General features: G+C 35.6%; 1 protein-coding gene and 1 long non-coding RNA gene across 9 annotated transcripts in view; one reads left to right on the top strand and one right to left on the bottom strand.

Moving 5' to 3' along the window:
• The window catches only part of LOC144291546 (uncharacterized), a 61,713-nt gene extending 57,470 nt beyond the window's left edge, over positions 1-4,243 (bottom strand). For all 3 annotated transcript variants that reach the window (XR_013358875.1, XR_013358874.1, XR_013358873.1), the window contains exon 1: positions 4,011-4,243. This is a non-coding gene — a long non-coding RNA (uncharacterized LOC144291546). The remainder of the gene's footprint in view (positions 1-4,010) is intronic.
• Positions 1-27,233, top strand: part of AFG2A (AAA ATPase AFG2A) — a 353,318-nt gene that overhangs the window by 199,617 nt on the left and 126,468 nt on the right. Inside the window, exon 15 of one of the 6 annotated variants that reach the window (XR_013358872.1) lies at positions 22,999-23,118. The exons of the other annotated variants lie outside the window; for them this stretch is intronic. The gene's annotated coding sequence lies outside the window, so the exon portion shown is untranslated. The remainder of the gene's footprint in view (positions 1-22,998; positions 23,119-27,233) is intronic. 6 annotated transcript variants of the gene reach the window in all.

Here is a 27,233-nt window from a genome sequence, read left to right as displayed (position 1 = left end):
TTTTCTTTAAAATGAAGGTCTGCAAACTTTTTCTCTAAAGGCCCAGATAGTAAATATTTTAGGTTCTGCAGGCCACATATGGTCTCTGTTGCATCCCCTCCCACCCTGTCATCTTTCTTTCCCTCTTTCTCCTTCTCCTGTTTTTTACAACCTTTTAAAAATACAGAAACCAATCTAAGCTTGAAGTTGCGTACAAAAGCAGATTTTGACCCAGTGACTGTTTTAAGTGAGCCCTTAGTTTCCAAACCCAGTTCTGCCCAAGCTCACTTGTGGTTTGGGCCCATTGGTACATAGGGCTTTGGCTTCTCTGGCTCTTTTATGAATAGAACCTAGTAGTTTCTTCCAGCTTTCGTGATCTGTGAAATACCTATGCATTTGTTTTTTTGTCATTGTAAGTATACAGTTTAATTGTTACAGAAAATAGTTTGGTTGTACTTCAGTTATATTTCATTAATGCCTGGGTTAGTATTATCTAGGGCTAAGCTATCTGGCATGTGAACCCAGTGTTAGAAAGTCTGAATTTGAGTCCTTGATTTGCCACTTAATAGATTCTAGTCTAAAGCAAGCCACCAAACCATTCTAAGTTTCATTTTCCTCTTCATCAAATTATGATTGATACCAATTCTGCTTACTTTGTAAAATTGCTTAATTGTTTTCTAATTGAAATGTAGATACTGGGGTGCCTTTGTGGCTCAATTGATTTAAGCGTCTGCCTTCAGCCCAGGTCATGATCCCAGGATCCTGGAATCAAGCCCTGCATTGGGCTCCCTGCTCAGTGGGGAATCTACTTCTCTGCCCTTCCCTCCTGCTCATGATCTCCCTCTCTCTCACCCTCTCTCAAATAAATAAATAAAATCTTTAAAAAAAGAAATGTAGGTACCGAAAATGCTTTGTAAACTATAAAACATAAAATATTATAAATCATTCTTTTAAGTTACATACTTTTTATAACTGTGAATTTCCCTAAAATTTTATTATAGGAAAAAAATTTTAATTTAAAACCATTAGCTTAAATAACACTAGACAATAAAGCCAATAGTTCTTAGTATAAGATTTGGAAAAGAGTAGAGATTCAAATGCCTAGTTCATCAGGGCATCAGTGGCTTTTTCCAGCCAGAACTAATACTTAGATTTTGATTACACTGTTCCTTTTCTGATGGTGTCAGGTGTTCTCTAGAATATAGATAATTCAGTTCTTTAAAAAACAATAACAACAGATTTTATTTATTTATTCATGAGAGACACAGAGAGAGAGGCAGAGACATAGGCAGAGGGAGAAGCAGGTTCCCTGAAGGGAGCCTGATACAGGACTTCTGGGATCACAACCTGCACACACAAAGTATTTCCTAACACAAGCTGAGCCAAAGGCAGTTGCTCAACCACTGAGCTACTCAGGTGCCCCTCAGTTCTTAATATAATGCCTTGCACATAGTAGTCTCTCAAGTATTTGCTGATTTCCTCTAGGACCTTATTCTACTTTGGCATCAGATGTTCCTATTTAACCTCTCAGCTGTAAATAATTGCATTTTTATACTTGGAGTATAAAACTGTTGGTTTTCCTTCCTTCGTAGTTGATATTAAATTTTCCACAGATATTTGCTCCATTCCCTCAATAGTTCTCCTTTCTTTTTTCTTCAGTGACAGAAGAATGAAAAGAAAAATATTCCCTAAGACTGGACAAGTTCTATCCAATTACAAGATAGTTCATTCCCAGTTCGCTTTTTTTCTTAACCTCCCCTCCCATCAATTTTTCCATCAAAAGCCACTTTAAACCAATTTTCTTGTAATAAAATCTATGCCTTGGTCAATGGACGCTGATCTGAATGTAGGCAGGTGGGAATGAAACTCTAGAAATCTGAGATGGATTTCTCAGATTTATTTGGTTTTGTGATATATACAATTTAAAGGAGGCAAAAACTGACTGACCTAGTTCTGTACTCCCCAAATCTAACTATACATTAGAATCACCAGATGAACTTTGGAAAACCAAGGATCTCCTGGTCCTGCTGCAGACTTACTGAATCAGAATCTTAGAAGGAGTCAGGCCTAGGAATCCATATTTTTAAAAAGACTCAGATTTGAAAAAGAGTAGAGTAGTTACTAGCATGGTCTTTAGAGTAGGACAGATGTAAGTTTGAATTCTGACTCTGTTATTTACTACCCGCATGAATTCGAACAAATTATTTTTCCAAAAAAAGTAAAGATGATAATAAAATTTTATGTAGTGCAAGTTTTCAAGGATTAAATGCAAGAGTATAGCATTTAAATGCTTGACACATTACATTCAATAAATTGTTTATTACAGTACATGACTGTATTGTTATTATTTTTCTTACAGATACTGTATTTCTTAGAAAAATAAACAGATTTTAAATTTTGAATAGAATTTTACTTGCATTAGAATTTGAATAGAAATCTATTTCATCACAATCCCATATTAAATTAGTTATGCTACTTGTGAATTTTCAGCATCTTAATAAAAATATCAAGCTATATATTCACTCTGTAGTTTTCTTATGAAAACTTGGCACTTTTTGTAGTAGTAGCATGTACATGTTGCCAATAGGCCAAAGAGAATGGTTCTACCCATTTGGCAGAAACTATTTAGAATTCTAATCTAATGCAGTTTTTAAAAAAATTGAAAAGAGAGTGCATTTTTTCTTTTTTGTTTATGTTCACTGCTTGATTTCCAGTAGTTCCAGTAGACCCAACCTGATTTTTTAAAGACTAAAAGCCACAACTGAGTCAGAGGAAGCTAGTGTATGTGAGAATATGAGATAGAGATGTTAATTTTAGCAAATATTTAGTTTTCTTTTAAAAACTGATTTCAAATACTGTAGCAGAAAGAAATGATATGTCTATTGTATGTGTTAAAGTAAGTATCCATACAGACTTCTCTGGTTTTTAGCATCCTAAATAGTTGTGAGATCTTTAAAAATATTTTTACCCTTTTATGTCTGTCCATACTTTGAGGAAATAAGTCCAGACATGAAAAGTAAGAGTATTTCATGCTTCACACCCAATACCATGCAAAGTATTGTCTTATTTTTTTAAAAAAATTATTTGCCCTGTAGTTTGGATGTGTTCTATGAAACGCTGAATTTCTTACCACAGTTATGTACTGAGATGATTCCATTCAGCAAGTTCTAGTATAACCATTTCTAAAATGAAAATAAGCAGTGAAAAGCCATTATAAAATAGCCAATAATGTTGGTTCTTTGGTTTAGAATAGTAAATTCCTATACATAGCCATATAAATTATTTTTTAAAGATTTTATTCATTCATTCATTCATTCATTCATTCACTCACGAGAAACAGAGAGAGAGAGAGAGATGCAGAGACACGGGCAAAGGGAGAAGCAGGCTCCATGCCAGGAGCCTGATGTGGGACCCGATCTTGACACCCCAGGACCACACCCTGAGCTGAAGGCAGATGCTCAACCACTGAGCCACCCAGGTGTCCCTAGCCATATAAATTATTTCATCAGTTGAATTTGGCCAAGTCAAAGCTCTAGTTTGCCATAGAGGCAGCTTAAAACTCTGGTCTTCTGGTGGAAGCCATCCCTTTATACAGGATAAGCCCTAGGTTATGACAATTTGTTGCTCACCTCTTCCAAGAAATGGATTTAGTTGATGGATTTTTAGAGAGTATTGAGACCACGTCTCTGAAGAACTGGAATAGTATTAGTAATAATAGATCACCTTTATTCAGGCACTGAGTTGGTGTTTTACCTATTTCTAATTTAATTTGTATCCTAACACCTCATGAGATATTATTATGCCCATTTTAGAGTTTATTATCTACCTAATATTAATAATTTCATAACATTAAGAACAGCTATAATATTAACTGTTATTAGAGCAGATACTGTGGGACCTTATATTTGACACTGCACTTTACTTTGTGTTTTACATACTATTTAACATTCAAGACAACCTTGTGAGAGTATAAGTATGAATATTCACGTTTCAAACATACCTCCTGACACCAAACAGGTTAAGTAGCTTACCCAAATTCACACAAACTGAGGTTTGAGCTCAGGTTTAAGTCCAAATTTCATTCCTGTCCCACAGCTGTTTTTGTTTCTTCAGAGCTACACTCAGAGATTGCTAAAGTAGAAGTGGCATTAGTTGGACGAATGGTGCTAGGTAAACTGGACCATTTCCTCACACCATACACAAACATTGACTCCAAATCGTTGGAAGACCTAAATGTGAGACAGGAATCCATCAAAATCCTGTATAAGAACATAGGCAGCAACCTTTGTGATCTCACTGCAGCAACTTCTTATTAGACACGTTGCCAATGGCAACGTAAAGTAAAAATGAACTATTGGGACTTCATCAGGATAAAAAGCTTCTGCACAGCAAAGGAATCAAACAGTTGACAAAACCAAAAGACAACCGACAGAATGGGAGAAGATATTTGCCAGTGACCTATCAGATAAAGGGCAAGTCTCCAAGATCTATAAAGAACTCATCAAACTCAATACCCAAAGAACAAATAATCCAATTATAGAATGGGAAGAAGACATGAACAGATATTTCTCCAAAGAAGACACACAAATTGTCAACAGACACATGAAGAAATGCTCCACGTTACTCAGAATTGGGGAAATACAAATCAAAGCCACAATGAGATACTGCCAACACCAGTCAGAATGGCTAAAATTAACAAGTCAGGAAATGATGGATATTAGTGAGGACAGGGAGAAAGGGAAACCCTCTTACACTGTTGGTAGGGATGCAAACTGGTGCAGCCACTCTGGAAAACATATGGAGGTTCCTCAAACAGTTGAAAATAGAGCTACCCTACAACCTAGCAATGGCACTACCCCAAAGATACAAATGTAGTGATCCAGAGGGGCACCTGCACCCAATGTTTATAGCAGCAATGTCCACAATAGCCGAAGTATGGAAAGAGCTCAGATGTCCATCAACAAGTGGTTAAAGAAGATGTGGTATAGAAACACAATGGAATATCACCCAGCCATCAAAAAAGAAAAAAAAAAAATCTTGCCATTTGCAACAACATGGAGTAGAATATGCTAAGCAAAATAAGTAAGTCAGAGAAAGACAATTATATGATCTACTCATATGTGGAATTTAAGAAACAAAACAGAGGATCATCAGGGAAGAGAGGAAAAATAAATCAAGATGAAATCATAGAGACAAAGAAGATACTCTTAATCATAGGAAACAAACTAAGGGTCGCTGGAGGGAGGGCTGTGGGGGAATGGGGTAACTGGGTGATGGACATTAAGGAAGGCATGTGATGTAATAGCACTGGATGTTATATAAGACATCACTGACCTCTACCTCTGAAACCAATAATACATTATATGTTAATTAATTGAATTTAAATAAAGTAACAAATTTTTAAAAACAAAGCTAAAATAATGTAAAATTGAGATCTATCATTCATCAAAAGGCCACATAAAGAGAATCAGAGAACACGCCACAAAACTGAGAGAAGTTATAACTGACAGGATTAGTATCCAGGATATATCAAGAATGCCCTCAAATCAGAAAGAAAAAGACACAATCCAATAGCAAAATGGGCAGTAAAATGAAAAGACACCAGAAGAGGCAGCATGAATGGCTAACATTTATGGAAAAGGTTGCTCAGTCTATGATAATCAGGAAAATGCAAATAAAACCTTAAATAAGGTTTTGCACCAGCCAGATTATTAAAATGAGAATGTCTAGGAGTCTTTAAGTGTTGGTGAGAATTTACAGCAATCGAGAGTAGGAGTATAAATTGATTCAACTACTTTGAAAGATTACTTGGCATCATTTAGTAAAGTTTAAGATGAACATTAAAAAAAAAGTGGCATTACTTGGGAAATAGGGTAGGAATGTCAAAGCAGAACATCATCTTTTCTTAAACATATAGGAGTTCTCCCAATTTGTTTGCTTTAATTTTCTTTCATTTTTTTCCCCTAAATATTTTATTTATTTCTTCATGAGAGACACAGAGATAGAAGCAGAGACATAGGCAGAGAAAGAAGCAGACTTACTGCAGGGAGCTTGATGCAGTAATCAATCCTGGACCCTGAAATCACACCCTGAACTGAAGGCAGATGCTCAACTGCTGAGCCACCCAGGTGTCCCTGTATGCTTTAATTCTCTAAGATAAAAATATGTTACTGTTTTATTGTTGTCCAATTATAGAAAGTCAGTTTAGTGCCACAATATACAAGGACTTTAGAAAGTTACTTAGAAGCTAAGTGTTGTATTGGGCTCTCTATGAATTACTCAGAAATCTTCTCCAGGTATGTTTCAAGGGGATTTTTGTTAGATGAAGTTGGAACATAGATTCAAAATGCTAAGCTTTGGATCTTCTGTGGTTAATCTGATTAAACATTTAAAGTCACACATTTGGAGTACCTGGGTAGCTCAGTCCATTAGGCGTCTGCCTTGGGCTCAGGTCATGATCCCTGAGACCCTGGGATCAAGCCCTGCATTGGGCTTGCTGCTCAGCTTGGTGTCTGCTTCTCACTCTCCTCTTCTGCCCTTCCACCACTTGTGCTTGCACACTCTCTCACACTGTCTCTCTCTCAAATAAATAAAATATTAAAAAAAAATAAAGTCACAAATTCATGATAAGAATGTAGTATCAAGATTTTTATAGGTTTTAATTATTATTACTAACAGCAACTTAGGAAATCCTGTGTAAAAATTATTTTGGAGACAGATCATACATACATTTCTATTTTAGTTCACAGCTGACAATAGAATGATACCAATAATATATTGATTCATCTTAGATGGATATTATAACTACCGAATAATTAAAATAAGGGATAATTTTAACACAACCAATGGAAAATTAAGTAAAAATTATTAAGGATGGAAGTTTTACTTTTCCAAGATCGTGGCTTTTCAAAACATAAGGCAGTTTAACATTATTAAATTCTGCCTAAAGCAGGTTTTAGTGAATAATTATAACATGTTCCAGTAAAAGTTGGTGGGCATGTCAAAGCTGGATGCTTTATTTTCTTTAAAGGTAATATGCTCTTCTGGTTTGTAAACTTTAGTTTTGTAAGATCTAATAACCTTCTAAAAGATACATCATTTTTAATTTGAACTCTAGTTGGAGTGTCTAACTGAATGCCTTCAGTCAGTCATGGTTTGTAGTTTTCCTTAAGGTTTAATTCTTTAACAATATTGACCTTGAGGATCATGAAAGGAAAATAATGAAAATTATATTTATGAAGAGTGATAAAAGAACCAAACATCTATGTCTTTGGGGCTGAAAAGCGTAAAGCCTTTTGAGATGTTCCTAAGAACACCATATGCTATTTGGCCAATATTATCTCCAGGTTAACAATTTTTTTCCCCCTTAGTCTTTTTCCTTCCTCAAAAATTACTGATCTTTTCCAAAAGTCTTGATTTGAATAATTCTATTTTAAAATGCTGGTCATAAAAATTAATTCTGTTTCGATGGCTTATTATATATCAAATCATAAAAGCATCAGATTATATATTATATGATACCATATCAGATTATAGTTAGGCATCCTAATAGTTGTAGACTACTAGATATTGTATTGGGCCCCTGAGTTCTGTAAATCAGCTAGTTCTTGTTCTGTAGAACAATGTTGAGGCATTTGATAAATTCCTTAAATTTGCAACTTTATCAGGTAAATTACTATTCATTATTCCTAAATGTATATCTTTCTTACAGGTTTAAGTATATGAGATAATTTCTATAAAACACTAAAGAACCAAACATATTTGTTGGCTGTGGCTATCACGACTTCATGTTGTCATTCTTCCCTGGGGCACACTTTCTCTATTTTTCTAAAGACTCTAGAGCTTTTATATGCAGCTTCAAAAAAAAAAAAAAAAGAAAAGAAAAAACACAAACATTTTTTCCTCAAATCAGTATATTATGCACCTGAAACCAGTATAGCCTTGTATATCAATAATTTTAAAAGTGGCATTATTTTGTGTTGATTTGGTTAACTCAGCAGCTGAGTGGAGGTACATGATGAATTGCTGGGGAAGGTTAGGAACTGCTGGAACTATTGCACAAACACTTTTCCAATCTCTTCCTTATATGAGAAAAGTTCTTGTATTTGTCTTTCTAGTAGGATCACTACAACCCAATTAATAATATATGAAAAGGAAGGGTGATTTAGATGGAAGAAATAAAACAGGCAGAGCCAAACAGTGGAAATTACTTATTACTCCCCAACTTTTCTTTGAACATCACCATAACATAATATGTAAAACTATATTAATGTAAAATAGCAGAAAAAGTAATATTAAACATGAATACACCCTGGTATTCCTGGCCAGACTTGTTTATTGGCTTCTTGTTACAATTCTTGAATTTCCGAATCCAGGGATTAGCATGTGCTTAGTTAAATATTCTTTAAAATTTGAGATTTAGAAAATAGCATTACATATTTGGTTTCTGAATGTTAAAATTCTAAGCTCCCAAACACATCTTTATGTAACAGTCTCCCCCCATTTTACTAATTTACCATGTAGGGAGGGGTCTTAGGATATTTAGGAGCCAACTTATTGGAGTTAAAACTTAGGCTCCAGACCCTTTGGTTTAGAAAAGTGATTATGTACATATCTCCATTACTTTGCCTTTGTACATTATTTCCCCTTCTTGGAATGCCCTGCCCCCTCTCAGCGTAACAAGCCCTAGCTCCTCCTGTAAAATACAGTGTAGGTGTCATGTGTCCCTATGCAACTTTCTGCCCTCTTCACATCTCAGAGATACTCATTCAGATCAAGTTGTTAGCAACAAGTAGATGCTTTTACTTTGCATGCAAATATTAAGATGGACTACTCAATATGACAATACCCTGAACAAGGTTCCTGCCACTGCTTTTCTCCAATTCCCTGACCATGCCTGCTCGCCTTGAGTACTACCTTAGCCTTCATTCCTGATCGCTGCCCTCCCCTTGTCTACACTGACCTGTTGCCTAGATTGCTTCTACCCATTGGGTCTGGGCTCATTTTAATCTAAACCCATTTGCTAAAGTCACTTGAATATTAGAAATACACTCTTCCTAGGTAATAGTCTTAGGATATTATAACAATACTGTGATTTTTCTCTTTTCAAAAATGCACATCAGCTTAAATGTTTAAGAGATGGTGAAGAGAAGCTCCTAATGATGTATGTACCAACAGTTGAAGTAGTGGGTATATCTCTACTTCAGTAATAGCACGTTTGGCTGCTTCCATGCAATATTTGCAGAGATGTCACTTTTTACCCACTACTCTAATAAATGCCTCCCTCATGCTATCCAGGAAGCACTTTTCATAGACTGCTGATGGTAGTTACGTATCATTTATACGAAGTCTTTTTTTTTTTCATTTATAGGAAGTTTAGCAAAATAAGTCAGAAAACTGAAGGAAGGGACATTATTGTTTGTGTTCATTTAGTCATTTTAAAAATGAAATTACTGTTTGATTCTTAGAAATGATACTGTCACAGAATAAATATAAACTCTGTCTTTAGATGTTTTTGTCAAGTATTATCAACTCCATAATATTAGCTCAATTCCATGAGAAGGAATGTCTTAACTGATTGATTGATTTAGGTAAAAGAACTGAGCAAGCCCACCTCAACCCCTCTGAGCTTTTATTTATTTATTTTTTGGAACTGCCTGGAGACAGAGTTCTATGATGCCTACCCTCCCTTACTATTAGTTTACAGAGTAGGTTTTGCCCCCAAGGAAGAGCTTACAGGGGCTGAATAGCTAAAAGCATCTAATTCAGAGATGAAATGTTAAGAAGCCCACATGACTATACATTTAAACTACATTATCCAGTAAAAAAATACCTATTTTGGGAAGTTAATCTCTGTATTTCTTTCTCCTCTGTGTTCTCATTCTCTCATATCTTTCTTCCTCTCTCCTTTTCTCCCTCCCTCCCCCATCCATCCCCTGCTGTGTTCAGGTTGATGGGAGAAGATAGGATTATATTGTATATATAATACTCCCTTCCAAAACTTTAACAGTATCAGTGCCATTTTTAAAATTATTTTCTATGAGTAATTGTCTTTTTCCTGCTGCTTTTTGGGTCATCATATATTCTGATTACTAATCCTTTATCAGTTATATGTAACTCAGATGTCCTCTCCCAGTCCTATTACTTATATTTACATGTTGTTTATATTTTATAGTCTTAATTGTAGGGACTTTCGTGCAGTCAGATTTATCAGTCTTTTCCTTTTTTGTGTTCTTTATGTCTTCTTAAAGAAATCCTTCTGTTCACCCAAAATTATACTTTTTATTAAATGCTTTAAAGTTGTCTTTATGTGTTAATACTTAATAAGTAATCTAGAGTTTCGACATAATATTCAGTGCTGCAATAAATACTCATGCATCCCCTCATACAGACATGCATTGTCCAATACAGAGGCTACTAGCCACATATAGCTCTTTAAATTTAAATCTGAATTGAAAAAAAAATGTAAAATTTAGTTCTTTAGTCTCATACTAGCCTTATTTCAAATGCTCCGTAGCCACTTATGTTTGATGATCATTCTGTTGGACAATACAGATACAGAACATCTCCATCACCACACTGAGGAGTCTTTTGCTCTCTCCTAGTGTCTTTCCCAGGATTGTCCTCGTAGTAGGCTGTGATTCCAGTTTCTCTCCTCCTGGACCCTTTTCAAGTGTGTTGAAAAGGCAGCTAGCTTCTCATGTTTCAATAGCTTCCTCCTTGAATTAGAGCTGTTCCCAGGTGAAAAGCTGTCCTAAATACAGGACTCATCCGTGTAGTCCTCCTTTTCCCATTATTAGTTGTTAGTTTGTGGTTTCCTTTAACCAGTTGTTTTTCTCCAGTTTTCTAGTTATTCTGAGTGAGCAGGAGGGTTTGTTCACCAGATCTCCATTATCAAAAATGCAACTTATTCAGCATTCAAGCTTGCATTCATTCCTTAACTAAAGTATTGTTCATTTATATAAAACTTTGATTCTTTTACAGTTAATCTGGAGCTGACTCTATTTGAATTAAATATATTTTATTTTAAAGTCAATATTTTTCTTTCTAAATTGAAATTTAGTTTTTTATCCTACCTTTGGTTAGGCCTGTCAGGTAAACAGATTGATTCATTAAAAAATATATCAATTCAACATTAACTTTAAGCATAAACATAAGTTTAGAATATCTGCTTAATATTTCTAAGGTACTCATGAATAAATAAGACATAAGTCTAGGTTTTATCTGAAAAAGTATGTTGTTCATTTCTTTTTATATGTTTTGCTTGCTCGATTACTGAACAACTGCAATCCTTCTGAGGATACCAGTAAACTACATGTGAATACAAGTGGTCGTGGAAACCCGACGCTTCTAGTAAATCTTTGCTAAAACATGATTTTGTGGGGAGAATTATAAACTTTACAGATTAACACAGAACAATCCAACTTGCAGCATTAAAAGCTAAACTAGTGTGACTATCATAAATAAATAAAAAATTTAAAAAAAAAAGGCTAAACTGCCTGATACTGATTTCAATAAGGCTATTGTTAATGCAAGTACATGTTAGCATCCTTAGTGATATTAATGCAGTGCACCAACTTTAAAATAAATAATCCAGACTTCACAGACTTCAGTGCATTCAGAAAGCATGTAGGAAATTGAAAATACTTCTTAAAGTTTGTTTTTTAAACAAACTAATGTTACAATATTTTTATATTTTTACCCATATGAAATGTTCACCTGCAATGCAATATGCAGAGGGTATGATTGAAGATAACCGTAATTACCAATTATTGCTGATAAACTTTTAGTTACTGAATGCTATAATAATAACAAGGTTCACTTTGAAGTACTACAGATAAGAGAAAAGCATAATCATTCAATAGCCAATGAATAAATGATTTCACAGTTTAAAGCATTTAATAAGACTAAAACCCACAACAAAGCTGTTCACTAGGTCAGAGTAAAAGCAAGGAAGATTAGTCCTAACATCTCATATGCAATATACCTTTGTCTCTTAATCAAAATGTGAAAAAGGACATTAAATATAGATTTGTACTTTCATCAAAACTTAACCCAGAGTTGGCACCTTTGAAATATGCCTCAAAAATTAGAAGTATAGAAATGTCATCACTTACACAAATGAGAAAAAATAACACATGTATAGCCTATCTGAATCATTCCTGAAAACAGACCACACACAAACTTAACATTTTTAAGCCAAGAGGGCTTTAAAATGTAAAGGGGGAAAAAAGAGACTTAATGGCATCAGAGCTAATGTCCCCTGTGTATTGAATGGAAAGGTATAGTGTAATAGGGCAAGTATTCCTCCATCAGCCTCTCAGTTTACTTTCCACAGTTTCCTAGTGCGAGAAAGTAATTAATTCCCTGTACTTTATTGAATCATAAGGCTTTATTAAGCAACAACTTGAAATGACTATATAAAATGTCTTATTATGTATGGACTGTAGTCTTGGACAAACTAATCATCAAATTTCGTTTTATAAGGCAACTTACAGAGTTGTACAGTTTTTATTTTAATACTTAACTCACAGGCTGCTTTATGTTTTACCATATTTTATAAGTGATTCTTGGAAATTTTAAAGAATTTGTACAATTCATTATTTGTTCTTGGGTGGCTTTGAGGATTTAAGAGCAGGAGAATGCCAAAGGGAATCATCTGCTTTCCTGCCATAAGAAACAGTAGCATTAGTGGAGAGAAAGCATGTTTGATGTAAGAGTTAGAGAAAAACTCCTTGAAACCTCAGGATTTCTTTTTACTTTTCAAGTAGCTTTTTTTAAGGATATTTGATATTACATTAAGACTAGCCATTTTAAAAATATATATTCATAGGGAAAGCAAATGTGTCCCAATGATTTATATAAAATCTAAGGGGTTGGGGCACCTGGGTGGCTCAGTGGTTGAGCGTCTGCCTTTGTCTCAGATCCTGATCCCAAGGTCCTGGGATCGAGTCCCACATCAGGCTCCCCTCAGGGAGCCTGCTTCTCCCTCTTTCTATGTCTCTGCCTCTCTCTGTGTGTCTCTCATGAATAAATAAATAAAATCTTAAAAAAAAAAAATCCAGGGACGCCTGGGTGGCTCAGCGGTTTGGCACCAGCGGTTTGGCACCGGCGGTTCAGCCCAGGGCGTGATCCTGGAGACCCGGGATCAAGTCCCATGTCGGGCTGCCTGCATGGAGCCTGCTTTTCTCTCTCTGCCTGTGTCTCTGCCTCTCTCTCTGTATCTGTCATTAATAAATAAATAAAATCTTTAGAAAAAATCCAAGAGGTTTCAAAAATTCAAAAAGATATAAAGGAAACATCAGTTCCTTTTGATTAATAAATTCATTTATTTAGAGTTTTGAATAAGTGATTAAAACTTGGTGATCAACGTATGACCTTAACCATGAGATTTCCTTGTTTGATGGTTATGACAAAAATAAGTAGTTCATAGGTTCTTGGACAAGATTGGTACTGATTAACAGGAGTAGAAATAGTAATGAAAATAATAATCTCTCAGAATATTAGTCCTAATTACCATCTATTTTCTAATTTTCTTTTAGGATATCCCCCATAATATTATTATTCCTAAATAGTAAATGGGGAAGATAAGGCAAAGACAAGTCAAGTAACTGTAAATCTTCATCATCCTTTCATTCATTCACTCATTAATTTTTTTATTCTCCTCCGATATTAAACTAATAATAGAGTAATGGTAGACATCCTATGGTGATCTGAGCAGTTAAGCAAAAGTTGACAAAGTAAAACAAAAGAATGAATATTTTACACACTTCTCTCATCACTAAGGCATCATGCCAGTTAATAATCAAGTAAAAAGTAAGCAAATAAATGTATCAAGCCAATCTTTTTTAAAGATTTTATTTATTTTTTCATGAGAGAAACACAGAGAGAGAGAGGCAGAGGAGAAGCAGGCTCCATGAGGGAGCCGGTTGCGGGACTCCATTCCGGGACCTTGGGATCACGCCCTGAGCTGAAGGCAGATGCTTCAACCCCTGAGCCACCCAGTTGTCCCTCAAACCAATTTGTTTTATGTAGAGAAGAGTTGACCCAAGGCATTCCCTTTTCTCACATTTGTTTGCTACCCTGAGAATTCAGTTAATGTATAAGATACATACCGAAATGTATCACAAATATAAAGCTCCATGAGGTTTAGTTTTTTGGGTTTCAAAATTTGTTTGTTTCTAATACTAAAATAGTTTAAAACTTGCACTAAGAAATGTCAGATTCATTTAACAGTTAATACTTCTGCATAGAAGTCTTTCAGTGGAAGATAATAGTAAATGAATGTTTCAAAATATAGTGCATGTAGGAAGAGATTGTAAATTCATGTATGTGCAGTATACATTTATGTTTTTAAAATCTGGATTACAAAACATACAAAATTCAAGTTTAACAGCATACCGTGTTAAGATAAGAATCTTAATCCTCTGTGAAAAGAAAAACAAAACAAAACAAAGCCCAGATAACAGGTTTCTTTTGGTGATGATCTACAAGGTATTAGGGATGTGATTTCCCTCTTGTCCTGCTGTCTCTGTGTCCCTCAGTCATCATAGGTAGAGCATCACCCCAGTAACTCTTCCTGTCAGTATTGGTGGCGACAGCCAGTCTGACCTGAAAAGAAACCAATACTCCTTCCCAACCTGGAAATGCTGGTAATTTATTTCACTAGCCCCTACTCCCTGAAACCCACTCCTACCCCCACCAACAGCAGGTTTTGTTTACTTAAAATTCAGAATACCTTTTTCACATGTAAGACGATTGAATTCTTTAAATACTAAGCAACTTACCATAGGTTTCCTGAGCATTTCACATGAAAAGAAAAAGGATATAGTTTTTTCCCACATTAGACCATTACTTCTAAAATTTAAAGAATTTCATATGGTGCATGCTCCATATGGTTTATTTGCTCTTTGTTGTTCAAGTATAATCAGATGGGAGGATGAATGAGGGAGAGGAATGTGAAAATTACAGAAGCATACTTCTGATACTTTCTGAGGTTGTTACTATTTAATAATATTAGAAACAGTGTCACTGTAGTTTCATTTCCAGCCCTATGTGTAGTGTAAGTTTCTTGCCATGGGTGTCTTTACTATTTCTAGATTTGTAACAGCCATTTTTCTGTCAATCCAAACTTCTCTCTTAAATGTAAAACCCTAAATAAAATGAGTTGAAAAGATTATTAATAATATTCAGCAAGAATGCTGTCCTTTCCTCTCAAAGAAGATGATATTATCAATATCAATATTAACAGTGGCACTTGCCTTAAAAGACTAAGTATCCTACTCCTGTTTTTCATTAGAACTATAAGCAAGAATACTAACAGTCTTTATTGTAATAATCAATCATTTGAAAGAGTTGTCTAAAACCATTGGATTTACATACTTTACATTGGCCATACCCAAGTTTATTATAGGTAGTTAAATACATTTAAAGTACATATTGAAACCCATCAATCCAGTCAAAACAATTTAAGGGGACACTGGTTCTTGTATTTTAGACAGTATTAGCTCAAATAATAAGAACAACCATTAGTGTTTATCATAATTGTGTATTTTTCCCTACTTATCCCTAGTTTTCAATTTTGTTATTTCTTAAATCCATCCCTATGTTGAAAACAAAGATGTTTGCATGTGGCAGATATTATAAAGATAAATAAGATTTTTAAAAAGTCAGAGCATATTAAATTCCCTATCAGACTCACTGGGTCACTAGTTTGACTCTAATGCCTTTTTCATAAGAATATGTACTTAACTTTCATGAATACTTTAAGAATCCATGGATACTTTAAAATTCAAAGCATTCACTCTATAAATTACTTTTTTGAATGCTGACTTACAAATCCTGTTTAAATAACATTAAAAGGGGTGCCTGGGTGGCTGGCTTAGCCAGTTAAGCACATGCCTTCAGTTCAAATCATGATCCCAGGGTCCTGGGATCAAGCTCTGCGTTGGGCTCCCTGCTCTCTGCTTCCCCCTATTCCTCTGCCCCTCTCCCACCTGCGCACACACACTCTCTCTCTCTCAAATAAGTAAATAAAATGTAACTAACTAACTAACATTAAAGTAGGATCTCTGGGATCTTGAAGTCTCCAACATAACTGTGCATAAGATGGTAACAGAAGCCAAGTTGAGGAATCCAGCATACAACTGCCCAGAGCCCCCTCCCTTCATCAAGCACCCGCTTTGCTTGGTATTGCGGGACGGGTACATGTATGTGTGTGATTATATCTGTCTGACTAGAGTGCTCTTGGATCTCTGGCTCCGTAATTGAACCCTGTTTGAGACCACTGCCTTGTATGAAGGAATCCTGCCAGACTCTTCCTAGAACTTTATCTGTGTTTTTGAGTTTATTTCTTCTCAGATGGATACCTTTAAATGAAGCAGGACTTTACACAATACTAAAAATCACTGCTAAGTAGGACCATGGAAAGCCAAAATATCTTCCTAGCTTACGATTGGGTTCTTTTCACCTCTTGAGATTAGTATGTGTTAAAATCGACTTATATTTTTTGATGTATCCTCTTTCATTTTTTATAAAATAGGGTAAGAGATGGTTGAGAAAAGAAAAGTTAGGGAATGTATTGACATTTGTGGGGGTTTGATCTAGGAGATGAATGATCTGGAAGTCTGGGTCTTGTGGTAGTATGACATAACATAGGGAAGAGCAACATGAAATTAGTGCTGATGGATTCAAGGCACAGATAGTAATAGTGACAGTGTAAGTGGTGGGAGAAGGGAGATCAGATGTTTGTGGCTCCATCTTAAACCCATTTATGAAGAGTTTAATGGTCTAGGGAAGCAAATCTACACCTCAGTGAATAGAGTTCATGCTTAACCTCTCTGGAGCAGGGCATGCTCCTTTTCTTATAGGTCAGGGCTACTCCTTGAACCTTTGTGAGTTATAGACATTCTGGGTCAGTTAATATATGATAGGCACAGGTGTAGAAAGAGAGAGGAATATAAATGTATTCGTTATGTATATTCGTTAGGAATATAAAACAAATATAAATCCTGACCTCTCCAGACTAAATATAGGAGAATGTCAGTGTTTATAATTGTACAAAAGGACTTTCATACAAACTGAACTTGAAGAATTTAGATGATGCACAGACTGAGTGATTTTCAGAATTATTGATAACATTCTTTTGTTTTTGTTTTTTTTTAAGATTTTATTTATTTATTTATTCATGAGAGACAGAGAGAGAGAGAGAGGCAGAGACACAGGCAGAGGGAGAAGCAGGCTCCACACAGGGAGCCTGACGTGGGACTTAATCCCAGGACCCCAGGATAACCCCCTGGGCTGAAGTCAGGCGCTAAACCGCTGAGCTACCCAGGGATCCCTATTGATAATATTCTTGTTTTGAAATTATGAATGGAATCATAGTGGTGATATAAAGAGACTGTATAGCTCTAAATAGATACTACCATATTAATTTTTCCACATCAAAATTTAATTTGAGATAAATGCTGTCATATTATAAGCACTAGATATAAATTATAGAATCTTCTGATGATATACACATATTTTTGATGTTTTATCTGTTGTCTTTCCTACAAACCCATAGCCACGTATAGATCTATTAATCCTTATGGCAAAGTATATAAAAATATTTACCTTTATGTAGTCTGTATTTTGTGTGGAATATTTGCCTAAACCAGACTTTGCTTTCTTCTGGACTTTTTCTTTCTTTCTTTCTTTTTTTTTTTTTTTTTAAGATTTTATTTATTTATTCCTGAGAGACAGAGAGAGAGAGAGAGAGAGAGGCAGAGACACAGGCAGAGGGAGAAGCAGGCTCCATGCAGGGAGCCCGACGTGGGACTAGATCCTGGGTCTCCAGGATCAGGCCCCAGGCCAAAGGCGGCGCTTAGCTGCTGAGCCACCCGGGCTGCCCTCTTCTGGACTTTCTCAAGGGTATTTTAACATATCATTTAACATTATTCTAAGGAAATTAAAAATTATTTTTTAGATTCCTTTGCATACCACAGAACACTTTGTTAATTCTATATCCTTACATATCTACCTCTCTCCCTCTCTATTGGTACGTGGAGCGAGACCTTAATTTTTCTCTTTTTCAATTTTTGAAGTGAGAGATATGTAGTAGTTTACATGTTTTGATTATTTCAGAGATGAACCTCACATCACAGGACTTTAGTAGACCCTAACCCTGAAGAAAATGAATAAATAAAACACTGGCACCAATTACTCTGTTCCAAAAGGAAAGTTCACATTATGTGATTAATTTATCTTCTACCATAAGCATTTCATATAGTACTCAGTATTATGGGAGGAGTTACAGTTATTTTCTCCACTCTTCCTTTACATTGTCTTGGAAATCCAAGGGAATGTTATGTTCAGAACAGCAATTTGTGCTATTACCAGTACATACTGTTAATATAGTGCTAACATAACTGAGGAGCTGAAGCATATGTAATCTGCTAAAATGTTTCTTTGAAGAGCAAACTTGTATTTGCCCACGGTGCCCGATTGGGAATGCTCCTGTGTATACCATAAGCTTGGCCCTCAGTTTGTCATTGCTCATGGTTTGGAGTGGCTCTTTTCATTGTTTGAATTTGGTTGTACTGAAAAAGTAAGCCTGTTACTTCATTTTAAGAAAGAAAATGCTTGTCCAAGCTCGTTGCATGTTGGCATGTTTAGAGGCTGCTCTTTTGCTGTCTGGAACTTGGACAACTTTTTTAACCTCTCCAAGGCAAGGTAGCTGTGACAAGGTGTCAGTTATTTTCAAAAAGCAAATAAATCACAGGCTTTGAGTCTCAGTATAATAATAAAGATCTAATGGCCTCACATGAGTTTCTCATTCCATGATTTTGAATCATATTTTTTTTTTGTAGTGAATGCTCTGCCTTCAAAGTAAAATCTTAAAAAGCACAGTTTAGAGAGACAAGTACCCTAAGAGAAAGATTTTCAAGAATTCACAATGAAAGAACAATGAGTTAACTCTAATAAAATGAACTAAAGAACAAAAAAATGAAAAGTATATTTGATATTTAATCTTTCTTTGCCTGTTTTCCTCACCAAATCAGGAAAGACCAGTATAGCTGTAGAGTGAACATCTTTGTATATGAGCAAGTGACTTTAAATGTTTTAAATATTTTGTAAATCAGTTAATCACTTGCTGTAAGTCCACCTAAGACTTAACAAATTTCCATGAATAATTCTAAACTTACTCTTTTGAACAGTATCTCAAAAACACACACAGAGATAATAGCCTTTACAGCTTAACACTTTGATTAGCTAGTATCTAACAACGGTCTGCATTTGCCAGGTTCTAATCCAAAACCATAAATTGTACTTTTTTAGAAAGGCATTAAAAACACTAATCATTAGTTGAATAAAGAGACCAGAACAAAATGGTCTGCAAATAAATGAAGATTGAGTTTGCTAATCTGTATGGGTAATTTCCAATGTTCTTCAAGTATGTGTTGTAAAACAAATTTACCTTGCTGAGAAAAAATTGGATGTTTCAGTTTCATTTCAAGCGTTCTTATAATCTCCAAAACTATTGCTAGTGTTAATTCTAAATCACAAATTATCCAAAAAAGAATAAGAATATACAGAATATTACTGGTAATAATAACACAAAAAATTTGATAAAAAGAGCTTTTTACAGCTGATTGAAAGTGTATTAGGGTTGCCTATTCTGGGAAAAAAATACAATATAAACTACTAATTGCTAGAGTTGGTGGCGCTTCATTCCATTGCTACTTAGCATTTTTTAAATGTTGTTGTTCTTGCTTAATGCTAGGTTAATATTTTGAAAATAATATTACAAAGGAATATCATATTGCATTTTGCTTTTCACTGTTTAATAAAGATATACTAATAATCCTTCAGAGCAGTGGCCTATAAACCTTTTTGTTACATGTATCTGAGAATATTATAGCATGAACCACCAATATATGCAACTTTATTTATTTATAAATTATATACAAGTATATTATACAACATTAAAAACAAACAGAAATTTTAACAATTTAAAGGGGTAAAATTTTTTATATCTCTAATATCTATCCTAGTGTTTTAGTTTTATACTCAGGAGATTATTTTTTTCTTTCCCTTTATTTTCTAACTTTTTATTTTGACATAGATTCACAAAAAAATAGCACAAAGAAGGGTATCTGGGTGGCTCCATTGGTTAAGCATCTGACTCTTGAGTATCACCTCAGGTCATGATCTGAGGTGTGTGAGATCAAGCCCCTCCCCACTTATCTGTCTCTCTCCCCCTCTCTCATGAAAAAAAAAAAAAAAAAGTTCATAGAATCCCACGAAACCTTTGAAAACAAAATGGAGATTCAGAGACTTTAATTTCACAAAACCATGCGCCAGTTTCAGAGCTGGAATTCAAATCTGCTTTACAGGAGATATCCAGGAGCAGCTATTAGAAAACTTGAAAAGCAGTAAGGAAAGCATACTGAAATTTGTTTCAAATGGATGCAGTGTCATATTGTTTCAAATTAAGTGTCCTTTCCATCTCCTCTGCCCCTACAGGAAGTTTTAATCCTCCTCTCCAAATCCATTATTTAAGATACAGTTTACAAATGTGTGCTTTCTGGTGTGACAGTAGTTGTTTTCCATTATGCTAGTATAGTTACCTCTCATTTCATTTTTTACCCATCCTTCAGTAAATATTTTTGAAGTATCTGCTACAAACGAATTAACAAAATGTATTGGGAAGTTTGCTAGACCTTTTTGCTCTTGCTTATCTCATGCAGTCAAGTGACAAATTAGACTTTCTTAATATATTTCATTTACCATGTATTTCAATTCAAAGAAAGTCTGCTTTAATATGGGCAGTTGAACTGTGCATATCCTAAATGCCAGCCTCATGGAGTCCTGGGGTATTGAAGCAATGACTTTCAATTAATGTTAGGAAGAAATAAATTAGGAAGAAAATCGTAAATGAAATGTTGAAGCATTCAAGAGAATTCTATTGAACATTAGCTACTAGATCACCATTGCATGAAATGTTCTAGAGAAAAGCAATATGATATTCACTCAAAAGTGAGGTCACATTCTAGCCATCCTGTTTTCTAGGTGGCACTCAAATTATTTTAGGTTATGTTTTGTATACCAACAGTGAACAATCAGAAGATGAAATTAAGAAAACAATTTCAGGGATGCCTGGGTGGCTCAGCGGTTGACCTTCAGCTCTCAGGGTGTGATCCTGGGTCCAGGGATCGAGTTCTGCATCAGGCTCTCTGCAAGGAGCCTGCTTCTTCTCTATGTCTGTCTCTGATTCTCTTTCTCTCTGTCTCTCATGAATAAATAAAATCTAAAAAAAAAAATTTTTTTTTCAGGGCATCTGAGTGGTTCAGTTGGTTAAGTGTCCAACTCTTGATCTCAGTTCAGGTCTTGATCTTAAGGCTGTGGGTTCAAGCCCCACATTTGGCTCCATGAGCCTACTTAAGGAAGGAGGGAGGGAGGGAGGGAGGGAGGGAGAAAGAGAAGGGAGGGAAGGGAAAGAAAGGAGAAAGAAAAAAAGAAAAAGAAAAGAAAAGAAGTTTCATTTACAATAGCATCCAAAAGAATAAAATACCTAATAATAAACTTACCCAAGAAGGTGGAGGTGAAATACTCAGACACTAAAAACTACAAAACATTCCTGAAAGTCAATTAAAGATCTAAATAAATGGAGAGTTGTCCCATGTCCCATGTTCATGGATTAAAGACCCAATGTAAGTATCACCCGAAACAACCTACAACTTTAATACAATCCATATTAAAATTATAACAATGTATATTGTGGAAGGGGAAAGGTCAGACCTCAAATTCGTGTGGAGTATAAGGGGTCCTGAATAGTCAAGACAATACTGAAAAAAATTAACAAAGAGGACCTATACTTCCAAATATCAAAACTTACTACAGTGCTACAACATTCAAAACAGTGTGGTATTGGGGCACCTGAGTCACTCAGTTGGTTAAGCATCTTCCTTTGGCTTAGGTCATGATCTCAGAATCCTGGGATTGGAGCCCTGAGTTGGGCTAGCTGCTCAGTGGGGAGTCTGCTTGTCCCTCTCCTCTGCCCTTCCCCCTTCCCCCCTGCTTATGCTCATTCTCTCTCTCTCCCTCTCTCTGCCTCTCAAATAAATAAAATCTTTAAAACAAAAAACAGTATGGTACTGGCATAAGGATAGACTATATAAGACCAGTGGAATAGAATTGAGTGTCCAAAAATAAACCCATGAACATATGGCCAACTGAATTTTATCAAAGGTACTAAGATCATTCAATGGAAAAAAAATAGACTGTTAACCAGTAGTTCTGGAACCAGTGAATTTCCATATGCAAAAAACTGAAGGTGGATCTCTACTTCAACTATATACAAAAATTAACTCAAAAGAGATCAGTGGTCCAAATACAACAGCTAATATCATAAAACTCCTTTCCAAAAACATGGAAATATATCTAAAATGACTCTGGATTTGACAATGGATTCTTAGGTATGACACCAAAAGCACAAAGAAAGAACCGATTTAATAAGAACATCCTGGCTAAACAATAAACCCAGACCACAGTGAAAAAACTATTATAAAAACAAACAAAATAGGGAGTGCCTGGGTGGCTCAGTTGGCTAAACCATCTGGCTCTTGCTCTTAGCTCAGGTGATGATCTCAGTGTCGTGAGTTCAAGCCCTGCATTGGGCTTCACACTGGGTTTAGAGCCTACTTTAAAAAAAAAAAAAAGTTAGATCCATGTAAGCAGATTATCTAACTATCCACTGATTTTTGCTGTTGTTGTTAACTTGCATATAGTAACTAACCTCCAGACTTCATCTGGAAGTTTTGTCAGACTTTGTAAAGTTAAGATCAAGAGTACTATGGATAGGATATAACAAAGTCTTTAAACAAAGTAACCTGTTTAGATGGTAATGAGAGTTAGGGATATTCTCTAGAATACTCCAGTGGTTTTTATCAAACAATATTAAGAAATAATAAGTATTCTGTAGTTCATTGTGCTGGTTGTTCTCCTTTCACTCCCCAGATCTGTTCTTGCCTTTATCAGGGTTGCATGTGTATATCTGTATAAAGAAAGGAGGTTGAAATGATGCCTGTGGATTATATATAGCATGGCTTCCATTCCACTGGGTTCAGCCAATGGGAAACATCAACAGGAGATTAGAAGGTAGGAGGAGAAAGAAGTTAAGATATGTGATAAGTCTTCCACTTCCTTCCTGCCATAGCACCATAATTCTAACATTGGCCATGTCACCTTATGACTGTATCTCTTCTGCTTTGAGCTGCCACTCCCTCCCAACAGGTTCATACTTATTTAGGTTTTGATAAAACTCTCCTCCTCATCCCCCACCTCAACCACCAGGCTCCTAAACAGTATAAGCTTCCTGTAGTTGCTAGACTTTGGGTTCTTCAGCATCCCTTATAGGTACTCTTAATTTCTCCTCCTCTTCTAGAAATATTTGCTAATTTGATACATCTTTTCAAAATCCCTGCCAGAACCGTGGCTGATTTACTGTTTTTCTAAATTAATTTTCCTTTTCTATTGTTTAATACAACTTTGGCTTGTCAAATCATAGTAGACATTCTGTGATTCATGTCACTATAATAGAAGCCATAATGTTTTGCAGAGGAAATATAGAACAGAGACTAAGTCTGGGATGGGATGTCAGATAAACAGAGGTAGACTAACAGAGCCTCTCCTAATTATTGTTACTGCCTTTTGTTTTCAAACTCAAAGTATCACCAAAAAATTTGAAATTTGTATGTATAATTCAGTATCACATTAGAAGATAAGAATTTTATCAGCACATGGGCTTAATTTTTGTACTTCCTATCTTCACTTTCCAGTCTCCAGAATACTCTTAAACTAGTAATTCTTGACATTCATTGGTTCAGGCTGAAGACACTCTTCTCAGAAAAATACATATACATGTAAAAATTTGTGTTTTCAACCTGTTTGCCAATCCTTTGACATTTGACCAAGAACCACAAGGTGTAAGAATGCCTATCTTAACTATTTTAAAAGTTTTCCTGTTGTGCTTGGTTTAAGGGAGAAAAATGTCCTGTGTCAAGTGCTACTTTTATCAGCAAGCTAGTAAAGGTCTTAGAAACTGCTTATAAATGGAGAGAACTAAGAACTATAGGAAGAAATGAGTAGAGATTTCACTACTTTAGACCCATACCATCTAGTCCAAGAAATCACGACGGACCTACATCTTGTACAGATTACCACAACATACAAGCTGGATTGGGACACCTGGGTGGCTCAGTGGTTGAGCATCTGCCTTCGGCTCAGGGCGTGATCCTAGAGTCCCGGGGTCGAGTCCCACATCAGGCTCCCTGCATGGAGCTTGCTTCTCCCTCTGCCTATATCTCTGCCTCTCTCTGTGTGTCTCTTATGAATAAATAAATAAATAAATCTTAAAAAGAAAAGGCTGGAAAGCACAACTTTATTTATGGATAGGCTATAGTTAAAAGTCAATGATAGTGGTATATTTTCTCACTTTTAGTTATACTATTTATAATTTGGAGTAAATGCTGAGAAATTTTTAGTCACTTAATAATTTTATTTTACTGAGACTAATTTGTTTCTAGGATTCAAATGAGTAATGGAATGAAGATTAATATTGAAAATCCTGCTACTTTACATCATTGAATGCACTCTGCCCTCCTGCTCTCTCGGCTCAGTAGAGTAAACCTGGGGCTGTCAAATTGTGACATGGTACTTTTAAGATGCTGTAGGCAAAGATTGATAAATTTTGACCAGCAGATTAAAAACAAGCAAGAAAGTAAAATCTCTTTTTACTGAGTTTTGTTTGTTTTAATGGACAAGCTTGTATATATCTATCTAAGAATAGAAAATGTCTGAGAGAAAGATGGTTTCTATGAAAGGAAATTAGTGGAAAGAGGAAACAGGATTTTTCTTTTCACACTACACATTTCTATACTGTCTGTTCTTTTATTCTTTTACAATGAGCTTGTGTTATTCAATAAGGTAACAGAAATAAATGAGAACAGGAAGGACCCTCTTTTTGTTATGTTGACTATTCTTGCCTCATCCTTGGTTTACTGGTTCCCTAGCTTCCCTTACTGGAGTTATATTCTCCAGTTACTTTTTTTTTTTTTTTTTAAGATTTATTCATTCATTCATTCATTCATTCATTCATTCATTGAGAGAGAGAGCCTGTGCCTGTGTGTACATGCAGATATGAGTTGGGGGAGAAGCAGAAGGAGAGGAACAAAGAAAATCTCAAGCAGATTCCCTGCTGAGCGAGGATGTGGGGGGTGGGGGGTAGCTCTATCCCAAGACCTTGAGATCAAGATCTGAGCTGAAAACAAAAGTCACACTTAACCAACTGAGCTATCCAGGTGCTCCTTCAGTTATTTATTTTTAACAGCCTATAGGGGCCACCTGAATTTTTTTTCTTTTCCCTTGCTCTAATTAACAGCTTCTCAGTTTATTTCATCATCACCTGCCTGCAACCTCCATCCTCAGAACATACATAAAACTTTTTCCTTATTCACTAATCCCACACAAGTACATTGCCTGTCTTTTTCTTATTTTAACTGTTCCAGTTATTACATTATTTTCATTCTATGCCCTTGGGAATGTTTTTTAGGTACCCTCAGAACATAATAGTAGGCAAAATAGATACCATAAGAACATATAAAAATTCCACTGAAAGGAGTTTATCATAATTAGGAAAGGCTTCCAACCTTAGATGAGAAGTAATAAAACTGGAAATTATTGATATTTTATGATATATCTACAAGTCCTTCAGTAAGGATTCAGAGCCACAGATAGTTTTAGTCTCAAACTAAAGAGGGAAGTGTATATAGATATGTATGTGGGGAGAGTATGTGGAGAGCATAAATCTGGCCCAGACTCTGGCCTAGATTAGGGGTTGTGGCTGAGAGGCTGTGGGACAACAGGTTGGCGACTGACATGGACTTTGCCTTTAAACATTTGACACAATTCCGCTATGAGCTGCTAAGGTGAGGTATCTAGGCCCAGCCCCTCAATGTAGGCTACTGTGAACTGGAGTTTGAACAAACCTAAGCAAGCAACCCCAGGCACTGAGGAGGGTGCTGGCCCTAGGAGAGCAGTAACTGGGCCAGGCTTCCACTGCATCTCGGAGGGGACAGAGCCCCTTGCCAAGTGCCCCTGTGCATGGAGCGCAGGTATTGGCGCACTAGCATCCAATAAAGAGTGATGTGGCATTTTTCCTTTAGAAAAAGAGAGAGAGAGATCTGCATTACCAGAATGGGAACTTTCACCTGGGGAGCCATTTGCATGGAAATACACTATGGTTTGAGCTTAGCCTCTGTATCTGACTTCACTTTTCAGTGTCTGACCCCGACAAGTTACTTAGGCTCTTTGAGCTTTAATTTTATCATGTTAAAAAAAAAAATCAGAATTTTCAAAATACCACCGCTTGGCCGATGATTAAATTAGCAATACATAGAAAATACTTAGTGCAGTGCCTGCTTAGCTATTAACAGATAATATCATAATCAGAAAAAAAGCAAGAGATTCTTTCTACCCCCCCAATAAAAAAAGGTTTTACTTAGTTTTAGCATTTGAAGCTATATCACCAGCATCAGTCTTTTTTTTTTTTTTTAGTCTCTTTACTTTTTTTTTTTTTTAAGATTTTATTTATTTATTCATGAGAGACACAGAGAGAGGGGCAGAGACACAGGCAGAGAAAGAAGCAGGCGCCACACAGGGAGGACTCGATCCCTGGTCTCCAGGATCACACCCTGGGCTGAAGGCGGCGCTAAACCGCTGAGCCACCCGGGCTGCCCCGTGTTTTTACTTTGTATACCTACAAAGTTAGTAGTTGGGTTTTTTTAGTTGAATATAATAGTAGTGGTATTTATCAAATTTATTTCCAGTATTTGAAATTTTGGTACCATTTCTTATATGCAGGTTGATCCTTGCTTCCAAGGTAAATCTATCTGACCTAACAATACTTAATGGGTACATATCCTTTAGGGAATAAAATCTTTTCTGAATTTCATTTTCCTTTTTGTGAATTTCATTCATACATGCTTATGTAAATACAGCTAAGCATGCCTCTATTGTCCCCTAGCAGAAAAAAAAAAAATGTTTAAATTTAGACTCCATGTGATTAAAATCAGATGTTTAGTTCCAAAACTACAAATGTATTTTTAATTTAGGAAAAAAGAGGGCACTCCCACAAAACTATTATTCAGTGCACTTCTGAGCAAAGCACAAGTCATGTCTGAGTTCAGGTGGATACAATTAGCTACTACTAAAAA

The sequence above is a fragment of the Canis aureus genome, chromosome 20 (assembly GCF_053574225.1).
Source record: "Canis aureus isolate CA01 chromosome 20, VMU_Caureus_v.1.0, whole genome shotgun sequence".
In the NCBI taxonomy this organism is placed as follows: domain Eukaryota; kingdom Metazoa; phylum Chordata; class Mammalia; order Carnivora; family Canidae; genus Canis; species Canis aureus.
Note: the sequence above shows the minus strand (reverse complement) of the source record. Positions and strands in the feature narration are given on the sequence as shown.